General features: G+C 39.6%; 1 protein-coding gene and 1 long non-coding RNA gene across 7 annotated transcripts in view; one reads left to right on the top strand and one right to left on the bottom strand.

The window, feature by feature from the left end:
• LOC309624593 overlaps window positions 1–9914 on the top strand; it is a 1127080-nt gene extending 1117166 nt beyond the window's left edge. The window contains exon 2 of the long non-coding RNA XR_014242043.1: window positions 5829–9914. This is a non-coding gene — a long non-coding RNA (uncharacterized lncRNA). The remainder of the gene's footprint in view (window positions 1–5828) is intronic.
• Window positions 1–14593, bottom strand: part of ARHGAP26 (Rho GTPase activating protein 26) — a 466073-nt gene that overhangs the window by 138180 nt on the left and 313300 nt on the right. The gene's annotated exons all lie outside the window — the stretch shown is intronic.

The following is a 14593-nucleotide window of genomic DNA, read 5'->3' as shown; positions in this document are numbered from 1 at the left end:
GGCTTAGTCTTTGTGAGTTCGATTTTGGTTCATTCTATAAGGTGTGAGTCCTAACTAGGACACATCCAGGAGCTTCTGTTCTGATCGCAGGCTGCTCCTTCCAGTCTTTGTTGCTAGATCTTTCTCTCCCCACTTCTAAATGCTACAGTGCCTGAGACTCTGTCCTGGGACCTGTCCTCTACCTCTACAGATGTCCTCAGTGATGTCATCAGTTCCACGGTGATATATATGTAAGAAAAAGCATCCGAATGCTGACAGCTCTCAACAGAACCTTGGGTATGTTCATCCCTGATCTCTGCCTGCCCCACCACACCCATACAACATAACTAGACCCCCCTCTCTTTCCTGCAGAAGGCCAAAACCCCAGGAGTCATGCTTGCTTCCTCTCACATGTCACGTCCAGCCCTTAAGTCAATCCTATTGGCTCTATCTTCAAAGTAGATCCCAATTTGACTACTTCTCACCACTTCCACCACCAACATCCCAGTTCAGGCTTCCAGCATCTTCCACCTGGACTACTGCAATAGCCTCCCAATTGGTCTCCCTGACTCCGCTCTTGCCCCATTTCAGCTCATTCTCTAGAGATCAACAGACCCAACACTGGAGAAAAGAACAACAACAAAAACAGATCACGTCACTCACTCCTGAGAACCATCCAGTGCCTTCCTAATGGAATGGAATTCAAACTTCTTCCCATGGCTTCCCAAACCCTACCTGGTCTGGCCCCTGCTTAGCTGTCCAAATTCAGCTTGTGACACACTGACATTATTCCCTGAACAAGCCACATATGTTTCCAGGTCAAGCAGGTTCCTTTCTCAGGGAATTTGCACTTACCGTTCCCTCTGCCTTGAAGAATCTCCCTCTAATTCTTCACATGGCTTTGCTCTCCCACTTTATTAAGGTAGTGACTTAAATGTCACACTCTGACCATCTGATCTAACAGCTCCTTGCCCACTCCCATCATTCTAACTGCATTCCCTCCCCTGAGAGCACTTAACACTTTCTAAAATTATCTTTATAATAGATTTAGTCTGTATTTTTGTACCATATTTTTTAAAAAACCTCATTGCTGTGTTCACAGGACATAATAGTGAGTAGGGGCACCTAACAGGCACTCCCTTACTGGAATGGCCATCTGAACTCATGATGGAGTAGTTCAAAATGCCCCGTTATATAGAGCTAGGTCCCAATCCTGGGGCTTCACATTAGAACTTCCCCATCCAGATGTCCTGAAGCTGAGTGACAGCTGGCTTGGACATTCAAAAGGGGAGAAGACAGTATGAGGCAATAAGAGCCCAGGTTTTGGGCATCAAGAGAATTCTGCATCTTACCCCCTATCTCTAGATCCTGCCCAGGCCCTGCAAAGCCTGCATCAAACAAGCTTATTTTCCCCAGACAGGTTGCACCATTGGGTCAGTTCCCACAAACACTACCTTGATAAGGCTATAAGGACATGAGTCCAAAAGTAAGACAGGCTCTCTGGGCGTCCTAGCTCTACCCCAAGGAGCCACCAAAACGATGCAAGGACTTGCTCCAAGGCCCAAACGCTTAAAAGCACGTTCATTTAATTCAGTCTGACAGTGAGAAGGGTTTGTATGGGGCCCACACCACCAGGCTGGCTGTACTCCGACAGCCCCTGCAGGTGTTTTCAGTTAAATGTGATAATCAAATTAGCTGCACAGCACAGTTAACTCTGAAATGGCAAACGGAGCTTCCTGGGTGATCTCCCCGTATGCCTTACTCCCAGGCTAAGTGCAAAGACCGAAGAACAAAGGCTAAAGTGAAGGGCAGCAAGTGGAGGTGTTTACAGGCATGCAGGGTGAAAAGAGAGAGGGGAAAGAGAAGGTGGGAGGTGGGTTTCTGCTCTAGCAGTCCCCAAAGGAGAAGGTGCTTACTTCAGAGTGTCAGGATAATTTTTAAAAAAATTTTACAGGGGCTTCCCTGGTGGCGCAGTGGTTGAGAATCTGCCTGCCAATGCAGGGGACGCGGGTTCGGGCCCTGGTCTGGGAAGATCCCACATGCCGCGGAGCAACTGGGCCCGTGAGCCACAGCTACTGAGCCTGCGCGTCTGGAGCCTGTGCTCCGCAACAAGAGAGGCCGCGATAGTGAGAGGCCCGCGCGCCGCGATGAAGAGTGGCCCCCGCACCGCAATGAAGAGTGGCCCCCGCTTGCCACAACTAGAGAAAGCCCTCGCACAGAAACGAAGACCCAACAAAGCCATACATACATACATACATACATACATAAAAAGAATGTAAGCAGACAAGAATAGCATTAAAAAAATTAAAAAAAAAAAAAAATTTTACAGGCTCACCCCACCTAACTTGTTTTGTTGTCAACTATATAAATCCTTGTGCCCTCCCACACCTTTACCCCTGCCAAGTTGACTTGGCACTCAGATGTGGCTAAGCTCCTCAGTACTCCCAACAGAACATAAGCTGAAGGAGGGAAAGGTCTTCTGCAGGACTGGTTATGAGAAACCAAAGGAAAAGTTAAAACTGTGATAATTTGGTAATCCCAGGACCTTTTCCATGACCAATGTTATTCTTGCCCACTTCAGCTGGAAATTGCCTTTGGGGTCCAGATTTGCAGCGCATGGCGAGGAGATAATGTGTGTGACTGGAGGACTGGTTCCTTGAAACAAAAATGTCATGTAAATTTCATTTATTCTATTACCACTGATTCGCTTAAATGGCTCCACCACAACCACCTGTTTCACCAGCCAGCCATGGGCAAAGTACTTAAGAAGCCCAAAGAACTCTGATGCTGCAGAAGGCTCTAACGTGGTTTTCTAGTTCCTAAGCAAATCAAACCCACTTGTTCCTATTTTGCCACAGTGGTACCCAGAGCCAGCTTTCAATTATTGATGTTAATAGAAGGGACGGGGTCGGGGGGGACACAATTTTCAATTATCCACGCTAAGCTGCAACATACACATTCCTGAAAAGTTCTCTCTAAACTGAAATTCTGTATCTGAAATCCCCCTTTCCCGTTGACTGCTATAAAATTTCAGATGTAATCTGAAATGGCAAACTAATGACACACTGAACCAATGTCTATTCTTTAGCCTTGTTAATCATGGCCCATAGATGAGGGAAATGAGAGGGAGGACTCAGGTCCGGATGCTGACAAAACGCCCAGAATGGGAATTTAAACCCAGCCAGGGCCAGGACTAGGTGAGGCAAGAGAGACAGGTGGGGTGCACGATTTTAGGAGGCGATGACCTACGACCAGCCTGAGAGGGAGTATCTCCTTAGCACTTCCTTATTTATTCCTTTTAAAAGGTTAAGATTAAAACTTTATTTTAAAATATTTTCATTTTTTTCCTTCTAACCTTTGTTATTTGAAAAATAAAAAAGGTGAAAGTAAAAGTAATACTAATCATCCATAATTTTGCCACATTTTTGAGAAATATAATCTCTCCCATTGTCACCACCGTGAAAATCTGGTCACTGTTACTAACAATTTGGTGCATGTTCCAGGCCCTTTTCCTTATACACACGCACAAACTCATTCACAAATATTTTTACTTAAAAAAATTGATCATCTTTAGCACTTACTTAAATTTAAAGAGGCTCTCCCTCTCAGGATTGTTAAGGGTCATTGTCTCCTTAAATTGTATATCCCAGGTGTCTCTCTTCCCTCACCCTAGTCCCAACCCTGCTAGATACATCATCTTGGTGTCCTGGCTTACTTTACCTACTGGCAAACATTTTTTATTGAGTCGCCATAATGTTATTGGCTGGTTAATGCAGGAACCAAGTCTTTGTTAAGACTTTTCTTTCTCTCTTCATCAACTTCCTTGCTTCCTTCCTTCCACTTCCCGTTCATTCACAGGAAGTAGGAAACAGAGTAGTTATGTGTTGGTTCACTTTAATGGTGGTAGAATAAACAAGGCAGGCAGACACTAATTGGCCTTTAGAGGCTGGCAATCAGGGGCCTAAGGATATTCCTGGCAACAGGGTTGGGGAAAGAGAGATGTTCTCAGCCTGTACCCCAGAAGATGAGAGCCAGGGACCAACAGCTAGAGCCCCTCTCCCATCACTGAGAAGCCACAGAGCAATGAGTGGTCCTGGCCTTAGACCTCTCTGGATGGTCCAGATGGCTAAGCAGACCCAAAGTCTGCACAGTTTGCTGTTACAAATTCCTTGTACCAGTTAGAAATTTTGGACTCATCCTCAAAAGAGACTTCCACAAAGAAGTTGGCAGGGCCTTATCATCTTTGCAAGCAGAAAAGACGGCTCCCCACAGCCATGGAGACCTGTTTAAGCCAGGAACCCCTGGAGCCCACTCACCTGCAGTGAGGCCTTTATGACTTGTAGCTTCTTGGTCTCAGGGGTGCTAGGGCTATTTTATGGAGGCTGTGGCACAGGTTAAAAGCCTTCACATTTTAGAGCAAACAGGACCTAAGACTATACTTTCAGGGATCACTTCTATAGTTCGTTACTGTAGAATAAACAGGACCTGCCAAGGCTGCAGTGAGGACAGTGAGAAGGGCAGGTGCTGGGGTATCTCTATGTCAGATCTCCGGGTGGTTCAACATCAGCTGGTCCATCAGCCTATGAAGAGATTCGCCCCTTTGGTTCTTTTCTCTTCCCTGATACTCTAGGCCTTCATTTCACCACCTCCACTCCAACCTCCATAGCCTAGCTAACTTCTGCTTAAATCTTTAACAGTTCAGGTTAGATGGTAGCATACTGGCTCCCACACACTGAACACATTCAAAGAACTGATAGCACTGCCTGGGACACAAGACATGCCACGTGCAGTATTCTGTATCTATATGAACCTACTGCTCCAAATGAAAACTATGTCAGGCAGATAAACCGATTCAGTCACTGTGGAGAATGATTTGGCAATATCTAAAAAAAGCAAAGCTGCATATATGCCTTTACTTCCAGTGCTAGGTATACATCATGTCAAAACTCACACATGTGCAAAAGGATGTCTGCAAAGATGTTCACTGCAGCACTGCTTACAATGGTAAAAAATGAGAAACAATTCTAAGTGTCTATCAGTAGGGGAAGGGATAAATAAATGTGTCATTTTTACACAGCATTTACAGGACTGAACTAGCATTTATCTCAAAAAGATAAAACTGAGTGAAAAACACATGAAAAATGAGAGTACACTCTGATACCATTTACGGACAGTATGATACATACACACACACACATACCAGATGGTTGTATGTGGACACAAAAAATCAATTTTAAGTATGAAAACAGAGTTCAAAAGGATACACATTAAAATTCATGTTAACTTTCCACTGGAGGGCAAAGGGAATGAAACTGGGGAGGATCCCAAAGAGGATTTCAGTGTTAACATGAGAGAGGGAGAGAGAACAAATAAGAAAAATGTTAACTGTCACATCAATATATATACATGTCTAAATATACACATGAAAAATTACAGCAAAACATACCAAATATATATTACAAATATATACATTTTGCTCTATTTTTTTTCAAAAAAAAAAAAAAGGAAGAGAAGAGGGAGAGAGGGCATGCTTTAGGAAATCAGAAGGATTCCTTCATTTGTCTTAGGAAACTTGAAAAAGCTCTGTGTATGTCAAAGGCTGATAGAAGGTGATAGGAAAGAGAAAAGAGTTTTTAAAAAATGAAGTTAAGGGCTTCCCCGGTGGCGCAGTGGTTGAGAATCTGCCTGCTAATGCAGGGGACACGGGTTTGAGCCCTGGTCTGGGAGGATCCCACATGCCACGGACTGACTGGGCCCGTGAGCCACAACTACTGAGCCTGCGCGTCTGGAGCCTGTGCTCCGCAACAAGAGAGGCCGCGATAGTGAGAGGCCCGTGCACCGCGATGAAGAGTGGCCCCCGCTTGCCGCAACTAGAGAAAGCCCTCTCACAGAAACGAAGACCCAACACAGCCATAAATAAATGAATAAATAAATAAATTAAAAAAACACCATTAAAAAGAAATGAAGTTAAGAATAACTTTTATAAATGCCATGTGTAATCAATACTGTCCTTAGTAGTAGTTCCCAGACTTTAGTGTAGATGGAAATCACTTGGGAGTTTATTAAAAATAGAAGTCCGTAACCTCCCTACCCTAGCCCCCAACATTATGAATCAGGAAATCGTGAATGGAGCCCAGTAATCTCCTTTTCATTAAGAAAAAAATATATATCCTTAGTACCATAAAGCCTTTTAGTACTGAGAAACATTTAAAAATAAAGAAGTAAATGAAAACTGCAATTTTAATGTAAAAGCCTATTCCCCTTTGCCTGTAAGTAGATAGCTAATAGTGGCTCTCAAAAGAAAATTTTATATTTTGATGATGATAACCTAAAGTCATTCTATACAATGTTTATTTACATAGCTCTATAAAATGTTGATCCTGTAACAGGACAATAATTACATTGTACAATGTACAATTGAAATGTTAAAGGCACACTCATTAAAATTATGAAAACTCGTTGTTCTAGGTAACAATTAACTTTAGTGGAACAATTCCAGTGTTTTCATTAAAGAATTTGAAAAAGAATACATACATGTGGGACTTCCCTGGTGGTCCAGTGGCTAAGACTCCTCACTCCCAATGCAGGGGGCCCAGGTTTCATCCCTGGTCAGGGAACTAGATCCTACATGCCAAAACTAAAAGATCCCACATGCTGAAACTAAAGATTCTGCATGCCACAACTAAAGAAAAAAAAAAATTCCCATGTGCTACAACTAAGACCTGGAGCAGCTCCCCCCCAATAAGATACATGTATGTGTATAACTGAATCACTGTGTACACCTGAAACTAACATAACATTGTTAATCAACTATCCTCCAATATAAAATTAAAATTACAAAAAAAAACTAAATAAAAGTCACCAATGTAGAACAACACAGCTTTAAGCTATCAAGACTCTGTTATCTATTACCTACTGATGACCTCCTCTCTTCCTGCTTTCCCAAGCAGAGTTAGGGCACCCCCTCAGGGTTCCCATAGCCCTTACCTCACACCTGGCACTAGTGCACAGATCTATGTTGTAGTTTACCTGTGGTCATATCCATGCTCCCCTCTAGGTTGTGAGTTCCTCCTAACAGGGAAGGCATCATGCTCTCTTTGCTACAGTGTCTAGCATAGTGCCTGGCAAGCTGTAGGCGCTCAACAAATAGCTCTTGAATGAGTTAGCATGTCTGAACAGGTCTTAGACTTGAAGACATCCAATGAAAAAGGAGGCTCCAGCACAGAGTTGGCAGACCTGTTCTCTAAAGAACCAGACGGTAAATATTTCGGGCTTTGAGGGCCATATGGTTTCTCTTGCAACTTCTCAACCAGCCAGTGTAACTCGGAGGCTGCCAGAGACAATACACAAATAAAGAAATGTGCCTCTGTTCCAATACAACTTTGTGAACACTGAAATTTGAATTTCCTATAATTTTCATGTGTCCTGAACTGTTTTTCTTCTTTTGACTATTTCCAACTATTGAGAACTGTACACAACCATTCTGAGCTTGTGGGCCGCACAAAAACCAGCAGCAGGGTTTTCCAACCCCAGCTCTAGCAGATCTGGGCATATAGATAGGAGGAAGAAGCTCAAGATACTAGATAGGCTGGAATAGACTGAGTCTAAGAAGAGAAGAAAGGGGTCTATGTTGAATGAAAAGCCAGTGGACCCTCACAGTACCTAAAAATGGGACAAAAAGATACAATACAGAAACAAAAAACAATGCAGTTTTTTTGCTGCTGTTCTTTTATTTTAAACCAGTTCTACTATAACAGTCAAGCTCACATTCAATGAACTAATGGCTAAGGAAGTCAGAAAAAAAAATTGGTATAGTTAAAAGTCATTAGGGAGACTAGTTGGGAAAAAAACAGAAGCTTTTCAGGTTAAAGTTTTACCCCTATCTCAAGCATTGCTAAGATATATTCTCCTTTCTCTCTGATGCCCATTCTCAGGTAGAAATGCAAATGAGCAGGGAAGTGGACAAAAGATGGGGAGCAAGAGCAGACAAAAGGGATTCTGTCTCAGAATGCCCAAGCATTGACTGTCCTGTCCTGTTTTACCAAGTCTTGTGCATAAAATCATAGATGTCTTCAAAGTTAAAAGAGGCTCAGAATCAAAGAATCTGCTCCATCCATTAAAAATAATTATAACTTTGTAAATAGCACACATAGTCATTTTATAAAAATTCAAAAATAAAGAAGGCAAGAGAAGAAAACATAAGCACCTACAGAAAACAACAGTTAAGATATTGCTGGCTATCCTTCTAGACTCTGTTTTCCTTAACTGCACTGTGTGTATGTATATCTGTGTGTGTGTGTGTGTGTGTGTGTGTGTGCTTTTTTTTTTAATGCAAAAATAATCCTCTTTATTTTGTAGATGGAGAAACCTGAGCCCTGGTATACTTGCTCAAGATCATGAATAAAATGAGTTTGTAAAAACTCAAGATCTGTACCTTTTACCTGTTGGGCCAGTGCTTTCTCATACCACCTCCTAATAGAAATAAATCATCAGCATCTTGGATAAGTTAGTGCCTTGTTAGCACAGGTGCTGAATAAATTAATACATGGTGGCATGAATGATGCCAACTGGGCTGTCCTGTTTATCTCAGCTAAGCTCTGTCCAAGCCAGCTTTATCACAGAAGCTGCTAATTATCGGTAACACCAGAGAACACAGTTTTTAACATGCTGCCAAATCCCAAAGAGCACAGGGATACAAGGACAGCCTCCTTTAATAGGAACTGACATAGAGCTTAGAATCTTTGCTACTGAAAGTGCTTCACTTTGGAATATTCTTTTGGTTTTACTTTAAAATGAGGCACAATTCTGGGTCTTTTGTAGGTTAGTTTATCCAGCATTCATTTCTGGATTCTCCCCATGCCATAAGGGGGGGCATTACAAAGAACAGAAAGCCTCATGACATTTGCATTAGGTTTGCCTTACATTTCAACTGAGTAAAATCAGACTTAACCATGAATAAAACAATTCCTGATAGGTCTATTCATGTCAAGAATCATAACACCTTACATACTCCAGGTCTAGCTGTTCTGCCAGGGTGGCCCGTGTGCCCTGGGATCCCGCCCAAGTCCATGCCCACTCCAGTGCCAACCAGCCTGCCAAACCCACCCAGCACAGGCAGTCTGCAAAGGAAACACTCCTACACAAGGCCATGCCTTTAGGACTGGGAGAGGTAGCTGTTTTGCCTAACTCTTAGAAACAAACACAGAAAGAAAGAAAAAAAAACTAGAAGCAGAAGGATATGTTCCAAATGAAAGAACAAGATAAAACCCCAGGAGGAAAAAAAAACTTACTTAAATGGAGATAAGTAATTTACCAGACACAGAGTTCAAAGTAATGGTTATTAAAATGCTCACTGAATGCAGGAGAAGAATGGAAGAACACAGAAATTCAAGAATGCATTAGAAAATATAAGATAGAACAAATCACAGCTGAAGAATACAATAACTGAAATGAATCAGCAGATTAGATGATACAGAAGAACACATCAGCAATCTGGAAGACAAAATAGTGGAAATCACCCAATCAGAATGACAAAAAGAAAAAAGAATTTTGAAAAATGAGGATTGTTTAAGGGACATCAGTGAGAACATCAAGTGTACTAACATTTACGTTATAGGGGTCCCAGAAAGAGAAAAGAGAGAAAAAGAAGCAGAAAACTTATTTCAAGAAATAATGGCTAAAAACTTCCTTAACCTGGGGGAAAGAAATAGGTATCCAGGTCCAGGTCCAGAGAGTTCCAAACAAGATAAACCAAAAAAGATCCACACCAAGACATATCATAATTTAAATGGTAAAAGTTAAAAACTGAATTTTTAAAAGCAGCAAAAGAAAAACAACTAGTCACATACAAGGGAACCCCCCACCCCCAATAAGGCTATCAGCTGATTTTTTAGCAGAAACTTTACAAGCCAGAAGGGAGTGCTAAAAGGAGAAAATTTACAACCAAGAATACTCTACACAGTAAGGATATCATTCAGAATTGAGGGGAGATAAAGAGTTTCCTAGACAAGCAAAATCTAAAGGAGTTTACCGCTACTAAACTGGTTTCACAAGAAATGTTGAAGGGTCTTCTTTAAGTGGCAAAGAAAAGGTCATAACTAGAAATTTTTTAAAAATGAAAGAAAAAGAATCTCACTGGTCAAGGCAAATATATAGTAAATGCAGTGGATCAGGCACTTAAAAAGCAAGTATGAATGTTAAAAGACAAAAGCAGTAAAGTCAACTGTAAATACGATAAGTAGTTGAGGAATACACAAAATTAAAATATGACATAAAAAACAAAACATGGAGAGGGGAGGAAATATTTACTGCTTTTAGAATGTGTTCAAACTTAAGCAACTCTTAGCTTCAAATAAATTGTTACATCTATATAGGTCGATATATATGAACTTCATGGTGACTACAGACCAAAACCTACAAGAGCTACCAAAAAATAAAAGAACAAAACCTAAATATAATGCAAAAGAAAATGATCAAACCACAAGGGAAGAGACTAAGAAAAGAAATGAACACAGAAGAACTACAAAAACAACCAGAAAACAATTAACAAACTGGCAATAAGTATATACTTATCAATAATCACTTTAAAAATCAAAGGACTAAATGCTCCAATCAAAAGACATAGGGTGGCTGAATGAAGACCCATCTATATGCTACCTAAAAGAGACTCACTTCAGATCTAAAGACAGACTGAAAGTTAAGGGATGGAAAAACATATTCCATGCAAATGGAAACAAACAGAAAAAGCTGGGGTAGTAATACTCACATCAGACAAAACAGACTTTAAAAGACAGTATACAACAAAAGATAAAGGCATTACATAATGATAAAGGGGTCAACCCAAGAGGATGATATAACATTCATAAATATTTATGCACTCAACATAGGAGCACCTAAATACATAAAGCAAATATTAACAGAAACAGAGGAAGAAACTGACAGTAACACAATAATAGTAGGAGACTTTAATACTCCATTTACATCACTGGATAGATCATTTAGACAGAAGATCGATAAGGAAACATTGGCTTTGAATGACACATTAATCCAAATTGACTTCACACATATATACAGAATATTCCACTCCAAAAGAGCAGAATACACATTTTTTTTCAAGTGCACATGGAACATTCTCCAGGATAGATCACATGTTAGGCCACAGAACAAGTCTCAGTAAATTTAAGAAAACTGAAATCATATCAAGCATCTTTTCAACCACAGTGGTAGGAAACTAGAAATTCATTACAAGAAGAAAACTAACACATGGAGACTAAACAACATGCTGCTAGACAACCAATAGGTCAACAAAGAAATCAAAGAGAAAATTAAAAAATACCTGGAGACAAATGAAAATGGAAACAACTTTCCAAAATCTATGGGACAGGAAAAGCAGTTCTAAGAGAGAAGTTCATAGTGATCCAGGCCTACCTCAAGAAACAAGAAAAATCTCAAATAACCTAACTTTACACCTAAAAGAACTATAAAAGAACAAACAAAACCCAAAGTTATCAGAAGGAAGGAAATAATAAAGATGAAAGCAGAAATAAATGAAATAAAAACTAAAAAACCAATAGAAAAGGTCAATAAAAGTAAGAGCTGGTTTTTGAAAAGATTTTTTTAAAATGACAAAATGTTAGCCAGACTCATGGGGGGGTGAGGGGGAGAACCAAATAAATAAAATCAGAAATCAAAGAGAACTTAAAACTGATACCAAAGAATAATAACCTTACTAAAACAACTATATGCCAACAAATCAGACAACTAGAAGAAATGGTTAAATTCCTAGAAACATTCTATCTCCCAAGACTGAATCAGGAAGAAACAGAAAATCTGAACAGACCAATCACTAGCAATCAGTCATCAAAAAACACCCACGAAACAAAAGTCCAGGACCAGACAGCTTCACAGGTAAACTCTACCAAACAGACAGCTTCACAGGTAAACTCTACCAAATATTTAGAAGAGTTAATATCTATTCTTCTCAAACTATTCCAAACAATAGATGAGAAAGGAATGCTTCTGAACTCATTCTACAACACCAGCATTACCATGATACTAAAACCAGACAAAGACAGTACAAAAACGAAGAATTACAGGCCAATATCCCTGATGCACATAGATGCAAAAATCCTCAACAAAATACTAGCAAACTGAATTCAACAATACCTTAAGAACATCATACATCATGACCAAGTTGGATTTAACCCAAGCACGCAAGGATGATTTAACAACCACAAATCAATCAACGTGATACATGACATTAACAAGATAAAGGACAAAAATCATATGATCATCTCAGTAGATTCAGAAAAGGTATTTGACAAAATCCAACATGCATTTATGATAAAAACTCTCAACAAAGTGGGTATAGAGGGAATGTACCTCAACATAATAAAGGTCATATATGACAAACCCACAGCTAACATCATACTCAACAGTGAAAAGCTGAAATCTTTTCCTCTAAGATCAGGAATAAGACAAGGATGCCCACTCTTCCCACTTTTAGTCAATGTAGTATTGGAAGTCCTAGCCACAGCAATCAGACAAGAAAAAAAAAAAAAAAAAGAAGACACACAAATTAGAAAGGAAGAAGTAAAATAGTCACTGTTTGCAGATGACAAGATACTATATATAAAAAACCCTAGACTCCACCAAAAAGCTTTTAGAATTAGTAAGTGAATTTAGTAAAGTTGCAGGATACAATATTACAGAAATCTACAGTGTTGCTATATACTAATAATGATCTATCAGAAAGAGAAATTAAGACCTGTACTCTGAAAAGTGTAAGACATTGATAAAAGAAATTGAAGATGACGCAAATAAATGGAAAGATATTCCACGCTCATGGAATGGAAGAATTAAAATTGTTAAAGTGTCCATACTACCCAAAAAACTTACCTATTCAATCCCTATCAAAATACTCATGGCATTTTTCACAGAACTAGAACATATAATCCTAAAATTTGTATGGAACCACAAAAGACCCCAAATAGGCAAAGCAATCTTGAGAAAGAAGAAGGCTGGAGGTATTACACTCCCTGATTCCAAACTATACTATACAAAGCTATAGTAATCAAACAGTATGGTACTGGAACAAAAGCAGACACATAGCTCAATGGAACAGAATACAGAGCCCAGAAATAAACCCATGCTTATACGGTCAATTAATTTACAACAAAAGAGGCAAGAATATACAATGGGGGAAAGACAGTCTCTTCATTGAATGTTGCTAGGAAAACTGGACAGCTACATGCAAAAGAATAAAACTAGTCCACTTTCTTAGACCATATACAAAAACACAACAAAACACAAAAACAAAAACAAAAAAACCTCAAAACGGATTAAAGACTTAAATGTAAGACCTGAAACCATAAAACTCCTAGAAGAAAACATAGGCAGTAAGCTCTTTGACATCGGTCTTAGCAATACTTTTTTAGGTCTGTCTCTTTGGGTAAGGGTAACAAAACCAAAACTAAACAAATGGGACTACATCAAACTAAAAAGCTTTTGCACAGCAAAGAAAACCTTCAACAAAATGAAAAGGCAACCTACTAAACAGCAGAAGATATGTGCAAACGATATGTCTGATAAGGGATTAATATCCAAAATATATAAAGAATTCATACAACTCAAGATCAAAAACCAAAAAATCTGATTAAAATATGGGCAGAGGACCTGAATAGACATTTTTCCGAAGAAGACATACAGATAGCCAACAGGCACATGAAAAGATGCTCAACATCACTAATCATCAAGGAAATGCAAATCAAAACCACAATGATATATCACCTCACACCTATGAGAATGGCTATTATCAAAACTATAAGAAACAAGTGTTGGTGATGATGGAGAGAAAAGGGAATCCTTGTGAACTGTTGTAGGGAATGTAAGTTGGTACAACCACTACAGAAAATAGTATGAAGGTTCCTCAAAAAACAGAACTACCATATGATCCAGCAATTCTACTTCTGGGTATTTAGCCAAAGACAACAAAAACACTAATTTGAAAAGATATATGCATCTCAATGTTCACTGCAGCGTTATTTACAATAGACAAGATATGGAAGTAACCTAAGTGCTCAATGGTGGATGAATGGATAAAGAAGATATGATACATACACACACACTGGAATTTTTACTCAACCATAAAAAATAATGAAATCTTTCCCATTTGTGACAACATGGATGGACCTAGAGGGTATTACGCTAAGTGAAATACGTCAGACAGAAAGACAAATACTCCAATTTTTCCTTGGATTGCCCCTCTCCCATTAGATGTGGTCCTACCAAGAATGTCAGCTGAGTACCCCGCTACCGCCTCGCCACAGAATTGAGTGCATTACCCAAGGGAGGCCATTATTCTCTCTTCATTAGTAACGTTAACCTGTAGTGGAATCATAAGAAGACAAAGGTGTTCAGAGGTGAGACATTCAAAAGGTAGTGCTCCAGGGCCACCCATTAGTTCCCTGGATATTTTCCACCCTTTATTTCCTTCATTATTCGACAAATATTTATGGAGAGTGCCTCTTGCTACGTGCAAAGCTTTGCTGCAGGCAGTGTACAGACAGACAAATTTTCCTCCTCACAGAGCTTACATTTCAGTGAGAAGAAAACA

Source organism: Balaenoptera borealis, assembly GCF_965194805.1.
Source record: "Balaenoptera borealis genome assembly, chromosome: 2".
Taxonomy (NCBI): Eukaryota; Metazoa; Chordata; class Mammalia; order Artiodactyla; family Balaenopteridae; genus Balaenoptera; species Balaenoptera borealis.
Note: the sequence above shows the minus strand (reverse complement) of the source record. Positions and strands in the feature narration are given on the sequence as shown.